The 24647-nt window shown below is 37.5% G+C and overlaps 2 long non-coding RNA genes across 3 annotated transcripts; both read left to right on the top strand.

Annotated features, from left to right (window-relative positions):
• Positions 1–9457: 9457 nt before the first annotated feature.
• Positions 9458–17148, top strand: LOC120516060. Of its 2 annotated transcripts, XR_005630768.1 has the most exons (8): positions 9462–9648; positions 9798–9855; positions 9940–9975; positions 15025–15090; positions 15181–15236; positions 15850–15895; positions 15987–16025; positions 16609–17148. It is a non-coding gene; the product is annotated as an uncharacterized LOC120516060 (long non-coding RNA). The 2 variants fall into 2 exon arrangements; XR_005630767.1 differs by having other exon boundaries at positions 9458–9648; positions 15181–15895.
• Positions 17149–19418: 2270 nt separating this feature from the next.
• LOC120516059 lies at positions 19419–20536 on the top strand. Its single transcript, XR_005630766.1, has 3 exons — positions 19419–19770; positions 19862–19900; positions 20481–20536. It is a non-coding gene; the product is annotated as an uncharacterized LOC120516059 (long non-coding RNA).
• The last annotated feature ends 4111 nt before the right edge of the window (positions 20537–24647 follow it).

Genomic DNA, 24647 nt, shown 5'->3' with positions numbered 1-24647 from the left:
ATTTCTTAGCCATCTCTTAGTCATCCTTTAGTACATTTTGTATATTACATCAACCTTTCTTCTGGAAGATTATTTTTTTGACCATCTCAGTATTTTTCCTAAACCAATTCTTTTATTTCACCATATATTTTATTGTTCACTTGACCTTTATCTGGTTTTCTGGTGTGCCTGAACAGGTTTCTGACATTTATTAAGTCTTTATGTTATTTCTTTAAGATGAATGCTATGTTACCCTAAAATTATTCTTCCACAGCTAATCTTCAGAGAACTGTGCAAGAAAAAATGTGGATAGGATCAAGATATAGAATTCAGGAAATGGAAAAAAATGATGCACGATTTGCACCTACTTGTAGACTACTGTATAATGAAAATTGGTGCATCAGATCCACAGGGTTCGGTCACATAACATCTGCACAAATGCACCATTTTGCAGATGCCAGTGAATATAGTTATTCAGTTTCAGTTTCTAATAGTTGTTTATCATCATAATAATTTTGTACAACAAAATTCTGATGACAACTTCCCATATGCAGAAAAGTGCAGTAGAACACTGCAATGAGACAGTTATACAGGTTATAAGAAATGAAGAGCAGGTAATGGAGAAAAATAATGAAGAAAGCAGCATGTAAAAAATATATAGTATTTAGAGTGTTCATATGTGTTGCCTGAGAATGTGTCTATATATATATGGGTGTCTTTATTGCATATTTTATGTGTGTATTACAGTTCTTATTAACTGGAGGAGTACTGGGTTTGGAGAGGTGTGATGGAAATCACAGCTTTAGGAAAAAGATTCTTTCACAGTCTCTTAATGCATGATTTGATTGTCCTAACCCTCTTTTCAGACAATAGTGGGGCAAACAGATGCTGCCCTGGATGTATTGTGTTTCTGGTAATGCTCCTAGCCTTCATCCAAAGTCGGCTAGAATAGATGGTGTCCGTATTAGGGCGGTCTGGCCTGATGATTCATTGCACAGCCTTCATCACATGATGTAGCTCTGTCTGTTCTGTAATTGTGCAGCTGGCACACCACACAATCAAGCCGCAGAAGAGGACATTTTCTATTGCACTACATTAGAAGTTGATTAAAAGCTGCTGAGGTAGATGAGCCTGTCTCAGCTTCCTGAGAAAGAACAGTCATTCAGATTTTCTTACTAGGAAAGAGATATTAAGAGACCAAGTGAGATCCTTTGCTATATAGGCTCCTAGGAACTTAAGACTCTTCATACATTTCACTGCATTGCCATGGATATGAAGGGGAAGATGTTCTTTACCTTTTGTTCTCCTGAAGTCTACAATGATTTTCTTTGTTTTGCTGGCATTAAGGACTAGATTATTATTGATGCCGCACTCAGCAAGGTGTGCCACTTCTAGCCTGTAGATTGTCTCATAATTATCCAAGATTAGTCCGAGATGGGGGGGTGTTTGATAATCTTATGTCAGAAGGGTAAAGCATTGGGCTCACTACACATCCCTGTGGAGAACGAGGACCTATATTCAGTATTAGCCTGGATGAAACATGTTTTCTGATCCTGACCCTCTGCGGTCTATTCATGAGGAATTTCAACACCCAAGAGCAGAGAGAGATGTCCAGGCCTAATTTGCTCAGTTTGTTTGTCAGTTTGTGAAGTATAACAGTGTTAAATACAGAACCAAAGTCTACAAATAACATTCTCACATAATTGTTTTGTTGCTTTAAATAGGACAGAGCTATATGAAGTGCAATCGAGATAGCATCATCTGTGAGCAGTTTGACCAATAAGCAAACTAGTGTTTATCCAGATGTGGAGAAATGACAGATCTGATATGCGAAAGCACTAGTCTCTCGAAACACTTCATGATTATGGGCATTAGAGCAACTGCTGGTAGTCATTTAGGCACTTCACCGCCAACTTCTTAGGTACTGGGACAATTGTAGAAGATCTGAGGCATTTTGGAACAACTGCTTAATGTAGTGAGAGATTAAATATCTTGGTGAACATGCATGCCACCTGGGCTGCAAATGCCTTTATTGCCCTTCCAGGCACTCCAAAGCCAGCTTTGCTAGCATTGACCTTTTGAAGGCTGGTTCTCACCTGATGGTGCAGTAAGACCAATGACTGTTCCCCCACTGATACAGTAGTGTAGGGAGCAGCTCCACTGTCTTTAGTTGCAAAGTGGGTAAAAAACTGGTTCAAGGCATTGGGAAGATCTATATCATCGATGGTGGGCAAAATGCTGGTTTTATAGTCCGTCAATGTTTTGATACCCTTCTACATACTTCTGGGGCTGTTGTCAACAAAGTGTTTTTCTATGTACTTTTTATACTGTATTTGCACCTGGCCTCTTTGATAGCTTTCTTGAGACTCCCTTGTAGGCTGGTGCATCACCTGTCCTGAAAACCATATCTCATTCTCTCACACAAGCCCGCACATGGTTGTTAATCCACTGATTATAGCACTGTTATATATCTTCTTCTGACTAATTAAAAAGGCAAGAAACATTGGTCACTCTTAATGGGGAAATCAAAAGTGATGCCATTGATGCACATCACTTTTCCAAGGCTGAAGCTTACATCAACTGTTTTGGGAGTCAAAACAGATAGGATGCTAAATAGTAAACTTCAATTATCCCTATAAGAATCTGTCTTTTGGATTGACAGGTGCACATTGCTAAAATACATTTCAAATGAAAACACTCATTTCAAGATGTTTGTTGCCAAATGTGTTACAGTAATAAGAGGACACACAACCTTGACAACGGATATATGACATATTGCCCCTTAATCCAGCAGATCAAGCACCAAAAGAACAGAGTATAGAAAGCTTTTTTAAAAGCAAAATATGGACACAAGGCTCAAATGTCTTGTTGAAGCTTAATCATGAATGGTCAAAAGAACAGATCAAATGAATTATCTTACTGAAGATGAACCGGAGATTAAAACCTGAACAGTTAACAGGACTATTTCAGAAAAAATTGTCAAACAAATAAATAAACTCATAGCCTACTACTTAGATTGGCTTTACCTGAAGTAAAGCGGTAGCATGGTTTCTCAAGTAAAAGGAAATCCTACTGCACTTAAAAGATAAAAAAGATATTTCAACTTGAAATTAGTCAATATGAAAGTCACCCACATGAAAAATACAAACTGACAATAAATCCAAAACCAATTTCTTCTGAAGATTTGGCTAATGCTGAAACATACGGTAGTTTATTTGCCTCGTCAAATACATTAATATCCAGAAGAAGTAGTGACTTTAAAGAAAAATGTCCAAGGAAGAAAGAACAGTAGGATCTTTATTTTAGGTCCAATCTTACAAGAACAAATACTAAGAAGCAAACTCAACAAAGCTGCTATTCCAGAAGAAGCTAAACATCACCATAAATGTTAATTGTTTATTTTGTATTTCTGCACATCCACAAAGAAACTGGACATTTTGGGTGTAATTATTTGCTTGCAGAGTTGCACCATGAATGTTAGATTGTCTCATAATTATCCAAGATTAGTCCGAGATGGGGGGGTGTTTGATAATCTTATGTCAGAAGGGTAAAGCATTGGGCTCACTACACATCCCTGTGGAGAACGAGGACCTATATTCAGTATTAGCCTGGATGAAACATGTTTTCTGATCCTGACCCTCTGCGGTCTATTCATGAGGAATTTCAACACCCAAGAGCAGAGAGAGATGTCCAGGCCTAATTTGCTCAGTTTGTTTGTCAGTTTGTGAAGTATAACAGTGTTAAATACAGAACCAAAGTCTACAAATAACATTCTCACATAATTGTTTTGTTGCTTTAAATAGGACAGAGCTATATGAAGTGCAATCGAGATAGCATCATCTGTGAGCAGTTTGACCAATAAGCAAACTAGTGTTTATCCAGATGTGGAGAAATGACAGATCTGATATGCGAAAGCACTAGTCTCTCGAAACACTTCATGATTATGGGCATTAGAGCAACTGCTGGTAGTCATTTAGGCACTTCACCGCCAACTTCTTAGGTACTGGGACAATTGTAGAAGATCTGAGGCATTTTGGAACAACTGCTTAATGTAGTGAGAGATTAAATATCTTGGTGAACATGCATGCCACCTGGGCTGCAAATGCCTTTATTGCCCTTCCAGGCACTCCAAAGCCAGCTTTGCTAGCATTGACCTTTTGAAGGCTGGTTCTCACCTGATGGTGCAGTAAGACCAATGACTGTTCCCCCACTGATACAGTAGTGTAGGGAGCAGCTCCACTGTCTTTAGTTGCAAAGTGGGTAAAAAACTGGTTCAAGGCATTGGGAAGATCTATATCATCGATGGTGGGCAAAATGCTGGTTTTATAGTCCGTCAATGTTTTGATACCCTTCTACATACTTCTGGGGCTGTTGTCAACAAAGTGTTTTTCTATGTACTTTTTATACTGTATTTGCACCTGGCCTCTTTGATAGCTTTCTTGAGACTCCCTTGTAGGCTGGTGCATCACCTGTCCTGAAAACCATATCTCATTCTCTCACACAAGCCCGCACATGGTTGTTAATCCACTGATTATAGCACTGTTATATATCTTCTTCTGACTAATTAAAAAGGCAAGAAACATTGGTCACTCTTAATGGGGAAATCAAAAGTGATGCCATTGATGCACATCACTTTTCCAAGGCTGAAGCTTACATCAACTGTTTTGGGAGTCAAAACAGATAGGATGCTAAATAGTAAACTTCAATTATCCCTATAAGAATCTGTCTTTTGGATTGACAGGTGCACATTGCTAAAATACATTTCAAATGAAAACACTCATTTCAAGATGTTTGTTGCCAAATGTGTTACAGTAATAAGAGGACACACAACCTTGACAACGGATATATGACATATTGCCCCTTAATCCAGCAGATCAAGCACCAAAAGAACAGAGTATAGAAAGCTTTTTTAAAAGCAAAATATGGACACAAGGCTCAAATGTCTTGTTGAAGCTTAATCATGAATGGTCAAAAGAACAGATCAAATGAATTATCTTACTGAAGATGAACCGGAGATTAAAACCTGAACAGTTAACAGGACTATTTCAGAAAAAATTGTCAAACAAATAAATAAACTCATAGCCTACTACTTAGATTGGCTTTACCTGAAGTAAAGCGGTAGCATGGTTTCTCAAGTAAAAGGAAATCCTACTGCACTTAAAAGATAAAAAAGATATTTCAACTTGAAATTAGTCAATATGAAAGTCACCCACATGAAAAATACAAACTGACAATAAATCCAAAACCAATTTCTTCTGAAGATTTGGCTAATGCTGAAACATACCGGTAGTTTATTTGCCTCGGTCAAATACATTAATATCCAGAAGAAGTAGTGACTTTAAAGAAAAATGTCCAAGGAAGAAAGAACAGTAGGATCTTTATTTTAGGTCCAATCTTACAAGAACAAATACTAAGAAGCAAACTCAACAAAGCTGCTATTCCAGAAGAAGCTAAACATCACCATAAATGTTAATTGTTTATTTTGTATTTCTGTACATCCACAAAGAAACTGGACATTTTGGGTGTAATTATTTGCTTGCAGAGTTGCACCATGAATGTTAGATACCTCAAGCCATCTCAATTACCAGGAAAATAATCTCAAAGTGCACAAAGAGCAGAAGAATGCTCAAGCAGGTGAACAACTGCCTTTCATCAATGTTTGAGTTGATTACTTTGAACCTTTTCAAGTGAAAAGGACAAAAACTGGTCAAGATGTATCGACTAAATTTCTCTTGCCTAAAAACGGTACATATTGAGGCTGCACATAGCGTGGACACTGATTGTTGTATCAATGTCATATACTGATTCATTTGCAGAAGAGGACAAGTTAAAATTAGAGCTCATATAATAAAACATAAGTTGTTGGAACTGAAAGAGAACTATGTGAAGCAGCTAAAAACCTTAATCAAGAACAAATAAGCAATGCTATAACAAAGACAGAAATCAAATGCATTTCCATACCACTATCAGCTTCTTGTTAAGGCAGAGTATGAAAAAGACAATTTAACGGCATAGAAAAAAAATCTAAATTGGATACTTGACTAGCATACACTCCACGATTATAGTCCCCAAATAGTGATGTGTGAAGCTGCTTTAATCATTAACAACAGACCTTTTATAAAGGCATTATACAACCCAAAATATTTGGAAGCTTTAACTATAAATAATAATAATAATACATTTTATTTAATTGGTGCCTTTCTTATCACTCAAGGTCACCTTAAATAGAGTTAAACAGCAATTAATAAAATAAAAACAAAAAAATGATAAATCACAAAGCAATAACTATTGAACATTCAAATATGACAGGTAGTAACAGTGTAGTATTCACAGTTGTTATGCCAGTTTGAAAAGATAAGTTTTGAGGGTAGTTTTTAACTGTGCTATTGAATGAAAAGTTTGACGTGTGGTACAGAAAGTAGAGCTGCGGATGAAGATCTGAGTAAGCGAGAAGGAGTATAAATCTGGAGGAGATCAGTGAGGTAGGGAGGAGCAAGGTTGTGGAGAGCTTTAAATGTTAAGAGCAGTATGTTGTATTGTATTCTGTAGTTAACAGGGAGTGAAGTTGAGAGAGAATAGGTGTAATATGTTCAGTGGATTTAGAACAGCAGGTTATTATCCTGGCAGCAGAATTTTGAATAAGCTGTAAGTGATGAATAAGTTTTTGTGGAATGCCAGATAGAATAGCATTACAATAATCTATACGTGAGGTGACTAGGACATTAACCAATACTTCAGTATTGTGCTGGATAAGAACACTCAATCACTTACTGTTACTCAATATTCAACTCAGCATATCTCCAGGTCTTTTTTCTAAAAATGACTAGTACACACTGGCCAGGTGCAGGAATGGCAGGGTGTGAAAACAGAGAAATAGTTGGGACACCAACCAGGTCATCACGTTTAAAAATGAAGCCAACAAAAATCAGGCCTTTCTGCTTCAATAAACAGCCTGTTTGGGCAAATTAAACACCTAAAGATAACTGGTTTTTGCGGTAGTAAGTCGGGACTATTCACTGGTGCTCCATCTGATGGCCTGTTCTGTTCACAAATGATGCCTCTTTCTAGGCGGCCTGGCTTCTTATCTTACGTGGACCAGAAGGGGCGGGGCTAAGTGTCCTCAATGGGTGGCTTCTCTGAGCTGCAGGGAGAGAAGGAGAAGAGAATGTTAGTGACAATACCCTATCTCACCCCAGTGGGTTGATGCATATCTTGATCAAAGATGTGAGGAGATCCTCGAATGTATATGCGTGACAACACAAAGATGCTGGAAACATATGTAATACACGGCTGATTTGTTTTGGAATATTTCAAGAAAATATTGGAAATGACTTACGTCAATACTAAACTTTGAACAAGGAGACATTGTTTTTGTATTAGGTGAAGCTGTACCTCGCAGTTCTTGATTAATGAGTTATCAAAACAATTCCACATGGCAAAGGTGCACTTAGAAGAAATTGTGAGTACACCAAATCTAGCACACTTACTAGACATGTGAATAACCTATGTCTACTAAAAGAGAGAGCAAATAATTGAAAGGTGAAATTCTTAAACATTTGTCTTGTATTTTTCTGATTTAATCTGTATTTAGAGTTTATGAATAATCTGTGGCTTTTATCAAAGTAAAATTCACTAATTGTCTCTGCTCCCTGCATAAACTATAATGGTCCAAAAATGTAACAGACAATCTGAAAAGTTAATGGTAAATACACAAAATGTATGCTTATTCTCTGTAAGCTAACATATAAAGGTATTTTCTTAATGTTCTGCTATGTTTCTGATGTGACAACAGAATGATTTCATATACATAGACTGTTAGATATAAATATCTTCTTACATAGAAGTGTTTAAACATGTGAAAACATGGAGAAACTTAAAGAAATGTGACTAAGATACTTAAAGCTTTGAACTAAATATTGTAGATATTTTTTATTTTTTCTTTTTGTCTGCATTATTGGTGGGGGCGATTAGCTGATGCTCGCCCCTCCCGTTCGCTTCGATCGCTTGGTAAAATAAATGAAGCTAACTTTCTAGCAAAGAGAATCGAAATAAATCATAACAGGGAGCTTTGTCCTACTGTATAGATGTTACACTTAGAGGTGGGCTCGTCTGAATGAGGCTTCTTTGATGCTACAAAGTGCCTCCACCTCGAAGAGGCGGTACATCAGCAACTTATCACCAATGAGCTTTCTCCCAAATGACAGAGTGTGTCGCTCCGCCCTCCCAAGGCAGGACAGAGTAAGGCCGGAGTTATACTTCACACGATGCGACGCATGCTGCAGCGGACCTGCTACGCAAGCGTTGTAGTGTTCATACTTGCGTGCGTACTTTACATAAATCTGGAGGAATCCACCAGGTGGCAGTGCAAGATATTATCACAGTGAGAACATGTTCGGCTTCTCTGTGTTGTGAATTGCCTAGAATACCTATTAAATTCCGATGACACCTTACCGCATTATCTCTGAAAAGGATGTTTATTGATTAAATCCATCAATCCAGGGATGTGCCCATTCCAGCAAACATTGGGCATGAGTGAGAAACAGTTCTTTGATGAGGCCTCAGCTCATCGCAAGGTGAATACAAACACTCGCATACACTAGCATCATTTTAGCGGCACCAAATCCCCAAATCTGTATATCTTTGGAAGGAAACCGGAGCGCAATGTGGAATACAAGCAGGAAATACCAGCAACATAACTCCCTGCGAGACAGCAGTGCTATCGCTTCAACACCGTGACACCCCCATGTGTGTAATTATTCCCCCATGTGTGTAATTATTAACAGTATTCATTATTTAAACAAAATTATATGTAAAATGTAACATACACACTTTAATGCATTTCATCATGAAAGTGATATCAAGTATAAATCTAAAGATTCTAAATGTGCAGAGAGTTGGAATATCATACATTTAATTTGTTCTGTGTGGCAATCTATTGCTGCTTGCGGCTGCTGTCAGGTCCAAGAAGCTCATAGCGATTAAAAACTGGGATGACGTTTACGATGGTCTGCATTAATGATAAAGTAAACTACGAGGTTAAAGTGGACATTTCGAGATTAAAGCCAAAATTTCCACTTTAATCACAAAATACACGTTTTCATCGTGTCCTTTATTTTTTTCTCAGTGGCTCAAATATAACGCTATACATTATGTTGCTGTTGTTAAGTTGCAAAAATAAAAAAATAAAAAAGACGGCACAAAAGATGGTATATGAGACTTTTAAAATGTATTGTATCATTACGTTCGGGAATATGCGATGCCTGAATATAAAAGCACCACGAATGCATCTGTATGTTGGCATTTTGCTTCACCAAATCGAAGCATTCATCCTGTAGGATCTGCATAGAGGCTTTCTGTCACATGTACAAGTAAATAGTAAACAGAGACACTGACGTCATGTTCCGACTTTTAGCACACTGCGCCCCCCGACTTTTTGCTGGTACTGCAATTCGCACACGCGTCGCGTTAATTTCTGAGGACCTGCTCAGAGGACGCGTGAAATGAACGCTGGGAACCCGTGGGAGCCATGATGCGGGTGCGTACGCGTTCTGAGCGTGAAGTATAAATCGGCCCTTAGACGGGCAGCATAAAAAGCTCTGCTTTAACGGCTAACGATACGCTAACTTTTTTCAGTATACAATACAGGTCCTTTGGTGATCTTTCCAAAAGGTAGACGATTTCGCTTTTTCTTCTACAATAGAAAACAAAGGAAATAATACTTGTTGGTAAATGTAGATTATTGAAATATGTGTTGTTAATGATTGTGCCTCTTCAAACTGTTGAGATGATTGTCTTTTATCAATCCGTTTTCAAATCAGATAGTTCCAGCGATTTGTTTAACTACGAGCATTCTCCAAAAACCACTTTCACCCAGAGGTGGGTTTTCTGATTTTTAAATTAAAAACTGTACCTAGTTGTAACGTTCAGAATTTATAAATGAAGTATTTTTTCTTATTTCAGAAGGTTGCAGTTTCTGGCCCGTTGGTTGCTCAAAAAGTGAGTCAATTCTAATACTTTTAAATCTAATATTTTTATATAACTCCATACAAACTTATTATTTTTTAAGTACATTCTGACTTATTACTTTTTAATGTAAATTTCTTCTAACTAGCACGCAGTTGGAGGAACTAATCTCTACCACAGATTGTCTCTAATAGTCGGTGACTTTAACTTTCATATCGATAATCAGTGTGAACTAAAAGTAAAGGAATTCATGAACCTCCTGGACACTTTTGATTTGAGACAGCTCGTTAATCAGCCTACACATAAAGCAGGTCATACGTTAGACTTAGTAATTGCCAAAGGACTAAAAGTTGATGTGAAGCAGATCATTGATATCGGTCTATCAGACCATTTTCTTCTACTATTTAATATAGAAATAATGATAGAAAGCATTCATGAGAACCATATTGTTAAAAAATGCTTTTTTGACTCATCAGCAGCTTTAAAACTTACAAACATTCTAAGCAATCAGTCCGTTTATAGTGCCAACTATAATAGCGAGGATAATGTATATAGTAAGGTGGAAAAATTTAATTCTAAAATGAGAGCTGCTGTTGACATAGTTGCACCTGAAATGACAGTTAAAAATCTTCTAGCATTGTTATACCATGGAAGACCCAAAGAGTTTCTGATTTAAAAGGAACATGTCATAGAGCTGAGCGTAAATGAAAGAAAACTAAACTGATTATCCACTATGAGATATTGGAGATTAAAATAACAGAATACAATAACACAGTCCGTCTTGAGAGGCGCTGCTATTTCTCTAAGATTATAAATAACAATGCTAGTAATCCCAGTGTCTTATTTTCTACGATTGATCGTCTGCTAAACCCAGGTAACACAAAGGAATACCTCCAAAATACTTCCAGTGAAACATGTGAGGCTATTGCTGTATTTTTCAATCAAAAAATTAATGATATTAGAAATAACAGTATCTGTTCTCATCCTCTTAGATCTGAGTGCCGCATTTGACACCATTGATCACAATATTCTTAGAAATCACCCTCTCTGGCAGGGTCCTAAATTGGTTTGAATCCTACCTGGCAGGTAGAAAATTCTTTGTTTGTTGTGGTAATTACAACTCAAAGACACATGATATCCTATATGGTGTTCCACAAGGCTCTATCCTGGGTCCGCTGCTCTTCTCAATCTATATGCTTCTGTTAGGTCAGATTATCTCAGGGCACAACGTGAGTTACCACAGCTATGCTAATAACACACAGCTGTACTTATCAATAGCATCTGATGACACCGACTCTCATCATGATGCTCCAAAATTGATGGACTAAAAGCCAGAGGTCTACATGACCATAACCATCAAGTCCTTCCGTGAGAACCCTAAATACAAAGAGGACTGTTTCATTTATGTGAGGTAGAATGCCCAGAGGGGACTGGGCGGTCTCATGGTCTGGAATCCCTGCAGATTTTATTTTTTTCTCCAGCCGTCTGGAGGTTTTTTTTGTTGTTTTTGTCCTCCTTGGCCATCGGACCTTACTCTTATTCTATGTTAATTAATGTTGACTTATTTTCTTTTCTTACTGTGTCTTTTATTTTTCTATTCTTCATTATGTAAAGCACTTTGAGCTACATTTTTTGTATGAAAATGTGCTATTTAAATAAATGTTGTTGTTGTTGTTGTTGGTCATTCTTCTGAACTAGACTAGAGTCTTATGAAGAGGTGTTCATGAGACATGGCAAGGAATTCTGGATATTTTTTTGGCTACTTTAAATTCAAATGATGTTGTTCAGTTAGAATTGTCTGCTGATTCCTTGCCTATTAGTGTTTTTATACAGATGACTGGAACTAATCTTAGTGTAGAAGAGTTTCTTCACCAGATAGAGAATCTTTTTCAGAGTCATGCAAGTGTATTAACAGATGAGTCTCTGATGCTGGTAATACAGATTGTTTGGTCACGTAGCTGTGGGGCTAACGGTGTTCGCCAGCTATCCACTCAACTCAGTCATGAAATAGTAAGAAAGAAAATGAGGCATTTAATTATTTCTTATAATTATGGGAACCAGCTCTGTTTTGCCTTTTGTCTGCTTTCCCTAATGGAGCACCAGTACAGGCAAAATCCACAGTTATGCATGCGTGAAGCATACAACCTTCAGAACAGGGCTGGATTATTTGAGCATGAAAAAGTGTCCCTTGCAGATGTTCATAAATTTGAAAACTTACTAGATATTAAAATTGTTGTCTGGTACAGATGCCCAAGAAATGAACAATTTTTTACATTTGAAAGCTCCTGCGGTAGAAACCCTAAAATATTTTTCATGTTTTTGCATTATAACCATTATTACGGTATTTTGAATTTAAAGGGTTTTCTGGGTGTAAAATACTTGTGTGACTACTGTTACACAGGCTACCACTCAAACCTTAGCCATCGATGTGAAGGCCATTGCAATGTTTGTTTCTCCCTCAATTGCAGACCGATCCCTGAAGAGAGAAGAGAAGTGTGATGATTGCAACCATTACCGTCTGCCCCAATTTTGTTTTATACAGCATACGGTTCCTAAATTTAATGACAAGACCAATGACATGGAATCGGCCTGCGACACTGCAAAAATGTGTCTCTTATGTTAGAAAACTTACACGGTCAAATCCCCATAAATGTCGCCCTAAGGAATGCTGTGTTTGTAAATCAAAAATTAAAAATGATGCAGAAAACCATCAATGCTTTATAGAAACCTTGAAGCCTGGGGAGCTGTGTGAAAAATTTTGAAAGTTGGCAAGAAACGGGGGTACACATTGAGAATTATGTATAGTGTAAGTCCTTGAATGGAAAATCTTGGTTCTGTGCGGGTCAAGACTGTGTACGTCAGTTCTTTGCTGAATACCGTCAGCTCAAGTATCAAGGTTATACCTTCATAGCCCACAATTCAAAAAGTTACGATGGGTACGTTTTAATGAAGTATTTGACTATTTGAGTGAACCCTCCGGTTACCACTCGAGGAAATAAGTTGATATGTTTCACAGATGAGGGTTATCAATTACGTCTTACAGATTCTTTGAATTTTTTACCAATGAAGTTGAATGTCGTGCCTAAAGCCATGAGGTTTGAAGCTGAAAAAGGGTATTTCCCCCATTTCTTCAATACGGCTGAAAACCAGGATTATATCGGGCCCTATCCTCAGCCTGAATGCTATGGTGTCCAGAGCATGATGACGAAAGGAAAAGAAGAATTTTTACCGGTTCTGAGAGCGTCAAACATGGTGTTTTTAATTTTAAAGAGGAGACGGCTTTTTATTGTAAAAATGATGTTGAAATTCTTAGAACCACCTGCATCAAATTTAAAAAATTGGCAATATTGACACTTTTCAATGTATGATCATAGTCTCTCTATGTATGGCCATGTACAGTCAAAATTGCCTGCCGCCAAAATCTATCGGTATAATCCCTTCTGATCAATAACATTAGCAGTCAGAAAAACTATTCAAATGTATCTATTCAATGGTTATTGTATCTCTGAGAAACAGAAAAGTTGAACAATCTGCACGCTCTAAACCTTGGGGAGGTAAAGAAGGGTTCCTTTTTCTTGATGGCTATGCTAGTGTTAACGGTATTCCGACCGCCTTTGAATTTGCTGTCTGCCTTTACCACGGCTGTCCAGAATGCTATGATATAAACAGCACCCATCCTTTAAATGGCCTGACTTGTGCAGTTACATACCAAAAGTTTTTGTGAAAATTAGAAATACTTCGGACCAAGTTCAAAAGTTTTAATGTTCTTTTTTTTTATTTGTTCATATGTTCAGTTCACTCAGTTTGAACCTCAGCCCATATTTCCCAAAATCAGCATTTCAGAATGAATGTTCCTTATTTACTCTGTTATTTCTGTCACCTAGTAATGGCTGCTACCCATTTGAACTATTCTTCTTTAAAAAATTTGATCCTAATAGTTTTCACTAAGCTATTTTGGAAGAGCTGTGTAAATAATTCATAATGGCACAGTGGTAAAACATCCTCAAGGTTCTAAAATATTTGTAATGGTGTGCTATAGTCTCATGTGTGAAGCCAAAGTCACTAATCATAAATTGTTTGTTCATTTAAAAGTTGCTAGAGATTATATTATCTGATGTTCACTATTTCTCTACCTGTTCTATTACCAATAATTATACTCTTGGAATCTGTAATTAATATCATTGTCATATAAAGTGATGAAAGGCTCCAGCTAAATTTTAGTTAAGTAATTCTTGCTTCTCTGTGATAAAATTAATTGGCACATTTTCAGAATTAAATATTATTAATCCAGGCGGCACGGTCTTGCAGTTAGGAGACCTGGGTTCGCTTCCTGGGACTTCTCTGCATGGAGTTTGCATGTTCTCCCCGTGTCTGCGTGGGTTTCCTCCCACAGTCCAAAGACATGCAGGTTAGGTGGACTAGTGATTCTAAATTGGCCCTAGTGTGTGTTTGTGTGTGTCCTGTGGAGGGTTGGCACCCTGCCCAGGATTGGTTCCTGGCCTGGGATTGGCTCCAGCAGACCCCCGTGACCCTGTGTTTGGATTCAGTGGGTTGGAAAATGGATGGATGGAAATATTATTAATCCAGTTCTACAATGGTATTCCATCTGTAAAGCTCATATCAACTGTGTTTTTAATATACATTAATATAATATAAATCAATTTTGACAAAACAAATTTTATCTGTAGAAAAATTGCCTCTAAACTAATGCCAGGTAGTTGGAAGGAGCCACAGAACAAGGTAATGTAAATATAAATATTTTTGGTAGTATAAGACAAAAAACACACACATATCTCCTTTACTAATCACCTCTTAAAATGATAGAATCTACCCAAACAGACTGACAGCCTGGACTGTGGGATCTTTATGCTCATGGTAAGTTGAGGACACTTTGCCAGTAGCAAGATGTAAATGTTGATTTAAAAAAATAACTTGCTTTTTTTTTGGAGTATGCTCTCTACATTGCCACTGGAAGAGCATTTGATTTCAGTCAGGTCAGATGGTTTAAGTGTAAGATTTGTTTGAAAATTGTGATTTTTTTATTCATAGAATTTATTGTAATTTCCTGATTTACATTTTTAGGAAGATGAGCCATAAATTAGAAGATGGTGGTGTCTTCTCTTACTTCGCAAAAGCCAGCATGAAAAGGTGTGTAACTTTTCAAGTTTTTTTTTAAGGGAAGAACAGTTATAAGAATTTGTCAACTTACAGTGTTTCTAAATTTTTTTTATCTTCCAGCCAAAGCAGCAGTCTTCAATTTCCACACAAGAAGAAGGACATTCTGTGTACCACTGGTAGTGCTTTATAATTATCAGTTGAAAAGTTTTCTGACAGTAATTTTATATATTAGAACTTCACAAAAAGTCTTCGACCAACAGGTCACACAGCGGGTCTCCAGTGAGGCTGTCACTGACTTGTGTCTTTCTTCAGCCCTGTGATGTGTCAGTGGCATTATGGGGGCAGAGAATGGTGATCTTAAAAATGGGGGTTTTGTGTGCTCTAACTAATTTATTAAATGGCAATTATTTCTGCTTCCAGCAATTCCAGACAAGATAGGAAAGAGCAAGGTCTTTTCTCCTCCACCCTTTTTTTCCATTACTGAAGCATATGAAAATGTTGGCTGAATTATTTATGCCAGTACAATTAATAGTATAACATTTACTTTACTGTTCCTAAAATTTAGGCAATGAATGGCTTCATAGGCTTGCTTTTGTGGAGTGTAACTTATAGACTGTTTTTCTTGTTCTTCAAAGATCAGTTTCATCTGTGGCATTAACTGAATTTGCATGTCAGCATATTTATGGTTACGTTTAGTTGTATTAAATTGTAATGTAGTGTATTTAAATTGTTGCAATACTGCATAATTGATTTGCAGAAATGCATAATACTTGATAATCTGTATTGCAGTGCCCAGTAGTATGGAAAGTGTGGTTCTCACAAAGGCACCTGTCAGGTACTGTGTGTAGTGAAGTGATTCTTACAGCTCAAATACAGCAAATACCTTAAAGGTAATGACTTTCTTTTTCCTTTTCAATATCATTCAGAAATCAACCAATCTAGAATGGAGTGATTGTTTTCTTCAGGTAAACACTTTCCATTATGTATAACTTTTTACATGTAGCACTTCTATTGCAATATGTTTGGGTGAATGTTTCAGCAGTTTTTAAAGCATGCTTACTAAACTGGGAACAATTAATTGACCTATTATTTGAAATGATGAATTTGGCCTTCACAAGTGACAATGCTGTGGTAATTGGGTTCTTTATCTTTCAGGGATTCACTTCAGTACAATTCCTGTAGATGTACAGATTGAATTGAAATGGGTCTTACAGCAATGTATTACTAAATAAAAATGTATGATTTTTTCACTTCAGGGCACTTAGTCATTTTTAATTATTTGCGCACTTTCTGAATGGTTTCAAACTAGACATGACATTCCCTTGAACATGAACTGCTATGGTTGTACACTGGAGTTTATTTTTTATTTTTCACTCTACCTCAAAGCAAGATAAATCAATCGAGCTAAGCATTCCTATGACATGCATTGGTCATATTGATGGGTTTATTCATAAGCCAATTTGACTGTTCTTTGAGTAAATGTGAAGTTAATATATTGATATTCCTAAGAAAGTACTTAACAGTATTTCTTTTCTTTTTCATAAAAAGGTCTTCATTGATCCAAAACATCTTGACTGCTTGTGACTGGCTGGATGCCAACAAAAACCAAGTTGTTGGGACAGTACTCCGGCCAAGAATTCTGGTAATGGGCAAGGATGAAGTTACGTACACAACTGAAAAATTAGAAAAAAGGGGAGACGATGAAGATACTGAAGACGTCATGTCCACCTTTGTTATTTACTTTTAACTGCATGAAGGACATGAAATTTTTTCTTGATGAGATACGGGGTAAAAAAAAAAAAAATCCCACCAGTTGCTGCTGTTCTACAAATTACATTTTGTGTTTTATTTTTTTTGTTCAGCCTTCAAAATTTCAAAGGAACTACATGTGACAGAAAGCCTACAGTGATGTCATTTTGATCAGTGATTCACTGTAAAGAAAAGTGGGGATGGACTGGTTTTCTGACCTGGTTCAATAGTTCTGTGTATACTGAAATGACCAATGTAATGGATGGAGGACACAGATCGATGCCCTAACTGGGATTGTTTGCTTTATTACTTAAAAATAAATTCATATTTGAACCTGGATCTGTTGTGTGTGTGTGTGTTTCTGTGTGTGTGTGTGTGTGTGTGTATGTGTGTGTGTGTGTGTGTGTGTGTGTGTGTGGTTGTGTGAAGGGTTTGGGTGCTAAAATGCCCCCCACAGGTTACATTCCCCTATGTGGTAGTTATAACAATGATCTTTGTGTTTGATACATCACTTTCATTTTCAAGACCTAGACTGTTGGCCTGCAAGTTCAAGAAGGGAGTCTAATTAAAAGCAAAAATTAGTTGTGAAAAATTCTGTAGCCCCTGGGACTGAATATGAGAACTACTGTATGAAACAATACCATGTTACAAATATGTTACAATATATATAATGTATAGTGTGTGTATGAGAGAGAGAGAGAGAATATGTGTGTTTCATGATTTACATCTTTTGTAATGTTTAAAATGTGCTTATCTGTTTATTCATCCTTTTCATGCCCATAACAGTCTGTGTGATGTATGTGATAACTCATTTTAGAACTAACTACACTCACTCAGACTTCTTACTTAATTTTAATTTAGTAGCTAACTTTGCTCCACTTTACCATCTCCATTATGCATACTGGTACAGCAGTTAAGTCTTATACTCCATATCATCTTGGCACATCTAAAGTATGTGAATTTCCCCTTGGGATTAATAAAGTTATCTATCTATCTATCTATCTATCTATCTATCTATCTATCTATCTATCTATCTATCTATCTATCTATCTATCTATCTATCTGTCTGTCTAATGTAAAAACTGCTCTTACAGAGGTATGTTTATAGACAATAGCTTAGCATTTAACACTGTTGTGCCAACAGAACTGGATTTTGGACTTCATGGTAAGAAGACCTCAGCTTTGCAGATTGCCAGCATCATATCCTCTATGCTCAGTCTCAACCCAGGTACACTATGGGGCAGTGTGCTAATCCCCCGGTGTGACTGTGTGTCCAGACACCACACCAGCTCCATCATTAAAAATGCTGCTGACATCACTGTCATAGGCCTGGTCACCACCAATGATTAAATGGCTTGCAGAAAATAGGTCTATCTGCTGACTCAGTGGTCCCAGGACAGTCTGACCTTTCATGGCCAAAAATTAAGGAGCAGGTCATAGACTTGGAGAATGGATTAAGCTGTGGTTTGTTTTGTGGGGTTCTGTGGAAAGGTGAGCTTGTTTAAATTTCATACAGTAACAATCACTGATGAATTGATGAGGGAACAGCACGTTTTGTTTCTTGCTAAGTTCACCAATGCCTTCCTGAGATGTCTCACATGTGCAACACTGTCTCGCAGAGGGCATGATGTGAGTGACGCTGGGAAAGGGCATTATGATAATTGCGTCATTACATAGGTTTGTGGTGTGTTGTGCTCTGAAGGGTGTTCTGTGACTGAAGCTATGGGCATTCCATGATATGGAGTGCGTTCCGTGAGGTATTGCAGTCTGCAGCTTCACTCTGTTGGCCTCAGGTTGTCCAAAGACATATGGGTATAAAACAGTGCAAGGCAAAATATGTATGAAAGTAAAAGGCATTACCATTAACCATGAAACTGGTAAAATTGTAAACCTCGAGTCACTAACCAAACTAGTTCAGAAGTTTGTGGCGTCTCATAAAGCTCCTCCTCAAGATTTACTGGAAGAAATTTAGAGTGGTGTATAACAAGAGGGTTCTCCTAAAAAACTACACCACACATCCGTATGGATACTAAAAGAGATTTTGATGTTTGCCTTCAACATTCCTTCACTAAAATTATCTCTGAACCATTCTGTTCTGGTAAATCCTATTGTAGCTGTTGCAAAATATGTGTGTATATATATGTAAATTTAGTGTTTGAATTTGTAAAATATGTTTCGTAAATTATATTGTATCTAGCAGAATACCCGCGCTTCGCAGCGGAGAAGTGTGTTAAAGAAGTTATGAAGAAAAAGGAAAATGTAATTGTAATGTAAATGTAATGTAATTGTTTTGTCATTGATATGAGTGTTGTTGTCATATCTATCTATCTATATATCTATATATATATATATATATATGGTCCTAGTGCTATAATTCAGGAGCCAACAGGTCACACAGCGGTCTCCAGTGAGGCTGTCACTGACTTGTGTCTTTCTTCAGCCCTGTGATGTGTCAGTGGCATTATGGGGGCAGAGAATGGTGATCTTAAAAATGGGGGTTTTGTGTGCTCTAACTAATTTATTAAATGGCAATTATTTCTGCTTCCAGCAATTCCAGACAAGATAGGAAAGAGCAAGGTCTTTTCTCCTCCACCCTTTTTCCATTACTGAAGCATATGAAAATGTTGGCTGAATTATTTATGCCAGTACAATTAATAGTATAACATTTACTTTACTGTTCCTAAAATTTAGGCAATGAATGGCTTCATAGGCTTGCTTTTGTGGAGTGTAACTTATAGACTGTTTTTCTTGTTCTTCAAAGATCAGTTTCATCTGTGGCATTAACTGAATTTGCATGTCAGCATATTTATGGTTACGTTTAGTTGTATTAAATTGTAATGTAGTGTATTTAAATTGTTGCAATACTGCATAATTGATTTGCAGAAATGCATAATACTTGATAATCTGTATTGCAGTGCCCAGTAGTATGGAAAGTGTGGTTCTCACAAAGGCACCTGTCAGGTACTGTGTGTAGTGAAGTGATTCTTACAGCTCAAATACAGCAAATACCTTAAAGGTAATGACTTTCTTTTTCCTTTTCAATATCATTCAGAAATCAACCAATCTAGAATGGAGTGATTGTTTTCTTCAGGTAAACACTTTCCATTATGTATAACTTTTACATGTAGCACTTCTATTGCAATATGTTTGGGTGAATGTTTCAGCAGTTTTTAAAGCATGCTTACTAAACTGGGAACAATTAATTGACCTATTATTTGAAATGATGAATTTGGCCTTCACAAGTGACAATGCTGTGGTAATTGGGTTCTTTATCTTTCAGGGATTCACTTCAGTACAATTCCTGTAGATGTACAGATTGAATTGAAATGGGTCTTACAGCAATGTATTACTAAATAAAATGTATGTGATTTTTTCACTTCAGAGCACTTAGTCATTTTTAATTATTTGCACTTTCTGAATGGTTTCAAACTAGACATGACATTCCCTTGAACATGAACTGCTATGGTTGTACACTGGAGTTTATTTTTTATTTTTCACTCTACCTCAAAGCAAGATAAATCAATCGAGCTAAGCATTCCTATGACATGCATTGGTCATATTGATGGGTTTATTTCATAAGCCAATTTGACTGTTCTTTGAGTAAAGGTGGAGTTAATATATTGATATTCCTAATAAAGTACTTAACAGTATTTCTTTTCTTTTCATAAAAGGTCTTCATTGATCCAAAACATCTTGACTGCTTGTGACTGGCTGGATGCCAACAAAACCAAGTTGTTGGGACAGTACTCGGCCAAGAATTCTGGTAATGGGCAAGGATGAAGTTACGTACACAACTGAAAAATTAGAAAAAAGGGGAGACGATGAAGATACTGAAGACGTCATGTCCACCTTTGTTATTTACTTTTAACTGCATGAAGGACATGAAATTTTTTCTTGATGAGATACGGGGTAAAAAAAAAAAAAATCCCACCAGTTGCTGCTGTTCTACAAATTACATTTTTGTGTTTTATTTTTTTTTTGTTCAGCCTTCAAAATTTCAAAGGAACTACATGTGACAGAAAGCCTACAGTGATGTCATTTTGATCAGTGATTCACTGTAAAGAAAAGTGGGGATGGACTGGTTTTCTGACCTGGTTCAATAGTTCTGTGTATACTGAAATGACCAATGTAATGGATGGAGGACACAGATCGATGCCCTAACTGGGATTGTTTGCTTTATTACTTAAAAATAAATTCATATTTGAACCTGGATCTGTTGTGTGTGTGTGTGTTTCTGTGTGTGTGTGTGTGTGTGTGTATGTGTGTGTGTGTGTGTGTGTGTGTGTGTGTGTGGTTGTGTGAAGGGTTTGGGTGCTAAAATGCCCCCCACAGGTTACATTCCCCTATGTGGTAGTTATAACAATGATCTTTGTGTTTGATACATCACTTTCATTTTCAAGACCTAGACTGTTGGCCTGCAAGTTCAAGAAGGGAGTCTAATTAAAAGCAAAAATTAGTTGTGAAAAATTCTGTAGCCCCTGGGACTGAATATGAGAACTACTGTATGAAACAATACCATGTTACAAATATGTTACAATATATATAATGTATAGTGTGTGTATGAGAGAGAGAGAGAGAATATGTGTGTTTCATGATTTACATCTTTTGTAATGTTTAAAATGTGCTTATCTGTTTATTCATCCTTTTCATGCCCATAACAGTCTGTGTGATGTATGTGATAACTCATTTTAGAACTAACTACACTCACTCAGACTTCTTACTTAATTTTAATTTAGTAGCTAACTTTGCTCCACTTTACCATCTCCATTATGCATACTGGTACAGCAGTTAAGTCTTATACTCCATATCATCTTGGCACATCTAAAGTATGTGAATTTCCCCTTGGGATTAATAAAGTTATCTATCTATCTATCTATCTATCTATCTATCTATCTATCTATCTATCTATCTATCTATCTATCTATCTATCTGTCTGTCTAATGTAAAAACTGCTCTTACAGAGGTATGTTTATAGACAATAGCTTAGCATTTAACACTGTTGTGCCAACAGAACTGGATTTTGGACTTCATGGTAAGAAGACCTCAGCTTTGCAGATTGCCAGCATCATATCCTCTATGCTCAGTCTCAACCCAGGTACACTATGGGGCAGTGTGCTAATCCCCCGGTGTGACTGTGTGTCCAGACACCACACCAGCTCCATCATTAAAAATGCTGCTGACATCACTGTCATAGGCCTGGTCACCACCAATGATTAAATGGCTTGCAGAAAATAGGTCTATCTGCTGACTCAGTGGTCCCAGGACAGTCTGACCTTTCATGGCCAAAAATTAAGGAGCAGGTCATAGACTTCGGAGAATGGATTAAGCTGTGGTTTGTTTTTGTGGGGTTCTGTGGAAAAGGTGAGCTTGTTTAAATTTCATACAGTAACAATCACTGATGAATTGATGAGGGAACAGCACGTTTTGTTTCTTGCTAAGTTCACCAATGCCTTCCTGAGATGTCTCACATGTGCAACACTGTCTCGCAGAGGGCATGATGTGAGTGACGCTGGGAAAGGGCATTATGATAATTGCGTCATTACATAGGTTTGTGGTGTGTTGTGCTCTGAAGGGTGTTCTGTGACTGAAGCTATGGGCATTCCATGATATGGAGTGCGTTCCGTGAGGTATTGCAGTCTGCAGCTTCACTCTGTTGGCCTCAGGTTGTCCAAAGACATATGGGTATAAAACAGTGCAAGGCAAAATATGTATGAAAGTAAAAGGCATTACCATTAACCATGAAACTGGTAAAATTGTAAACCTCGAGTCACTAACCAAACTAGTTCAGAAGTTTGTGACGTCTCATAAAGCTCCTCCTCAAGATTTACTGGAAGAAATTTAGAGTGGTGTATAACAAGAGGGTTCTCCTAAAAAACTACACCACACATCCGTATGGATACTAAAAGAGATTTTGATGTTTGCCTTCAACATTCCTTCACTAAAATTATCTCTGAACCATTCTGTTCTGGTAAATCCTATTGTAGCTGTTGCAAAATATGTGTGTATATATATGTAAATTTAGTGTTTGAATTTGTAAAATATGTTTCGTAAATTATATTGTATCTAGCAGAATACCCGCGCTTCGCAGCGGAGAAGTAGTGTTAAAGAAGTTATGAAGAAAAAAGGAAAATGTAATTGTAATGTAAATGTAATGTAATTGTTTTGTCATTGATATGAGTGTTGTTGTCATATCTATCTATCTATATATCTATATATATATATATATATATATATATATATACTGCTCAAAAGAATTAAAGGAACACTTTTAATCAGAGTATAGCATAAAGTCAACGAAACTTATGGGATATTAATCTGGTCAGTTAAGTAGCAGAGGGGGTTGTTAATCAGTTTCAGCTGCTTTGGTGTTAATGAAATTAACAACAGATGCACTAGAGTGGCAACAATGAGATGACCCCCAAAACAGGAATGGTTTAACAGGTGGAGGCCACTGACATTTTTCCCTCCTCATCTTTTCTGACTGTTTCTTCACTAGTTTTGCATTTGGCTACAGTCAGTGTCACTACTGGTAGCATGAGGCGATACCTGGACCCTACAGAGGTTGCACAGGTAGTCCAACTTCTCCAGGATGGCACATCAATATGTGTCATTGCCAGAAGGTTTGCTGTGACTCCCTGCACAGTCTCAAGGGCATGGAGAAGATTCTAGGAGACAAGCAGTTACTCTAGGAGAGCTGGAGAGGGCCATAGAAGGTCCATAACCCATCAGCAGGACCAGTATATGCTCCTTTGGGCAAGGAGGAACAGAATGAGCACTGCCAGAGCCCTACAAAATGACCTCCAGCAGGCCACTGGTGTGAATGTCTCTGACCAAACAATCAGAAACAGACTTCATGAGGGTTGCCTGAGGGCCCAAATGTCTACTGCTCCCTGTGCTCACTGCACAGCACCGGGGAGCTCAATTGGCATTTGCCATAGAATACCAGAATTGGCAGGTCCACCACTGGCGTCCTGTGCTTTTCACAGATGAGAGCAGGTTCACCCTGAGTATATGTGAAAGACGTGAAAGGGTCAGGAGAAGCCATGGAGAATATTATGCTGCCTGTAACATCGTTTAGCATGACTGGTTTGGTGGTGTGTCAGTGATGATCTTGGAGGCATATCCATGGAGCGACTCACAGACTTCTACAGGCTAGACAACGGCATCTTGACTGCCATTAGGTATCAGGATGAAATCCTTGGACCCATTGTCAGACCCTACACTGGTGCAGTAGGTCCTGGTTTCCTCCTAATGCACGACAATGCCCGGCCTCATGTGGCAAGAGTATGCAGGCAGTACCTGGAGGATGAAGAAATTGATACAATTGAATGGTCCCCTGACTTAAACCCAATAGAACATCTGTGGGACATTATGTTTCGGTCCATTAGGCACTGCCAGGTTGCTCCTCAGACTGTACAACAGCTCAGGGATGCTCTCATACAGATCTGGGAGGAAATGCCACAAGACACCATCCGTCGTCTCATTAGGAGCATGCCCCAACGTTGTCAAGCATGCATACAAGCTCGTGGGGGCCACACAAGATACTGAAAAGCATTTTGAGTAGCAGAAATTAAGTTTTTGAAAAAATGGACTAGCCTGCCACATCTTCATTTCACTCTGATTTTAGGGTGTCTACACAATTGAGCCCTCTGTAGGCAGAAAACTTTTATTTTCATTAAAAGACTTGCCATCCTTTTGTTCCTAAGACATTGCCCTGTAGTTATTTGTATAGATATCCAACTTCATATTGAGATCTGATGTATCTAATGTGTTTCTTTAAAGTGTTCCTTTAATTTTTGTGAGCAGTGTATATATATATATATATATATATATATATA

The sequence above is a fragment of the Polypterus senegalus genome, chromosome 15, assembly GCF_016835505.1.
Source record: "Polypterus senegalus isolate Bchr_013 chromosome 15, ASM1683550v1, whole genome shotgun sequence".
In the NCBI taxonomy this organism is placed as follows: Eukaryota; Metazoa; Chordata; class Cladistia; order Polypteriformes; family Polypteridae; genus Polypterus; species Polypterus senegalus.
The sequence above is the reverse complement of the archived record's forward strand: the minus strand, read 5'-3'. Positions and strand labels throughout refer to the sequence as shown.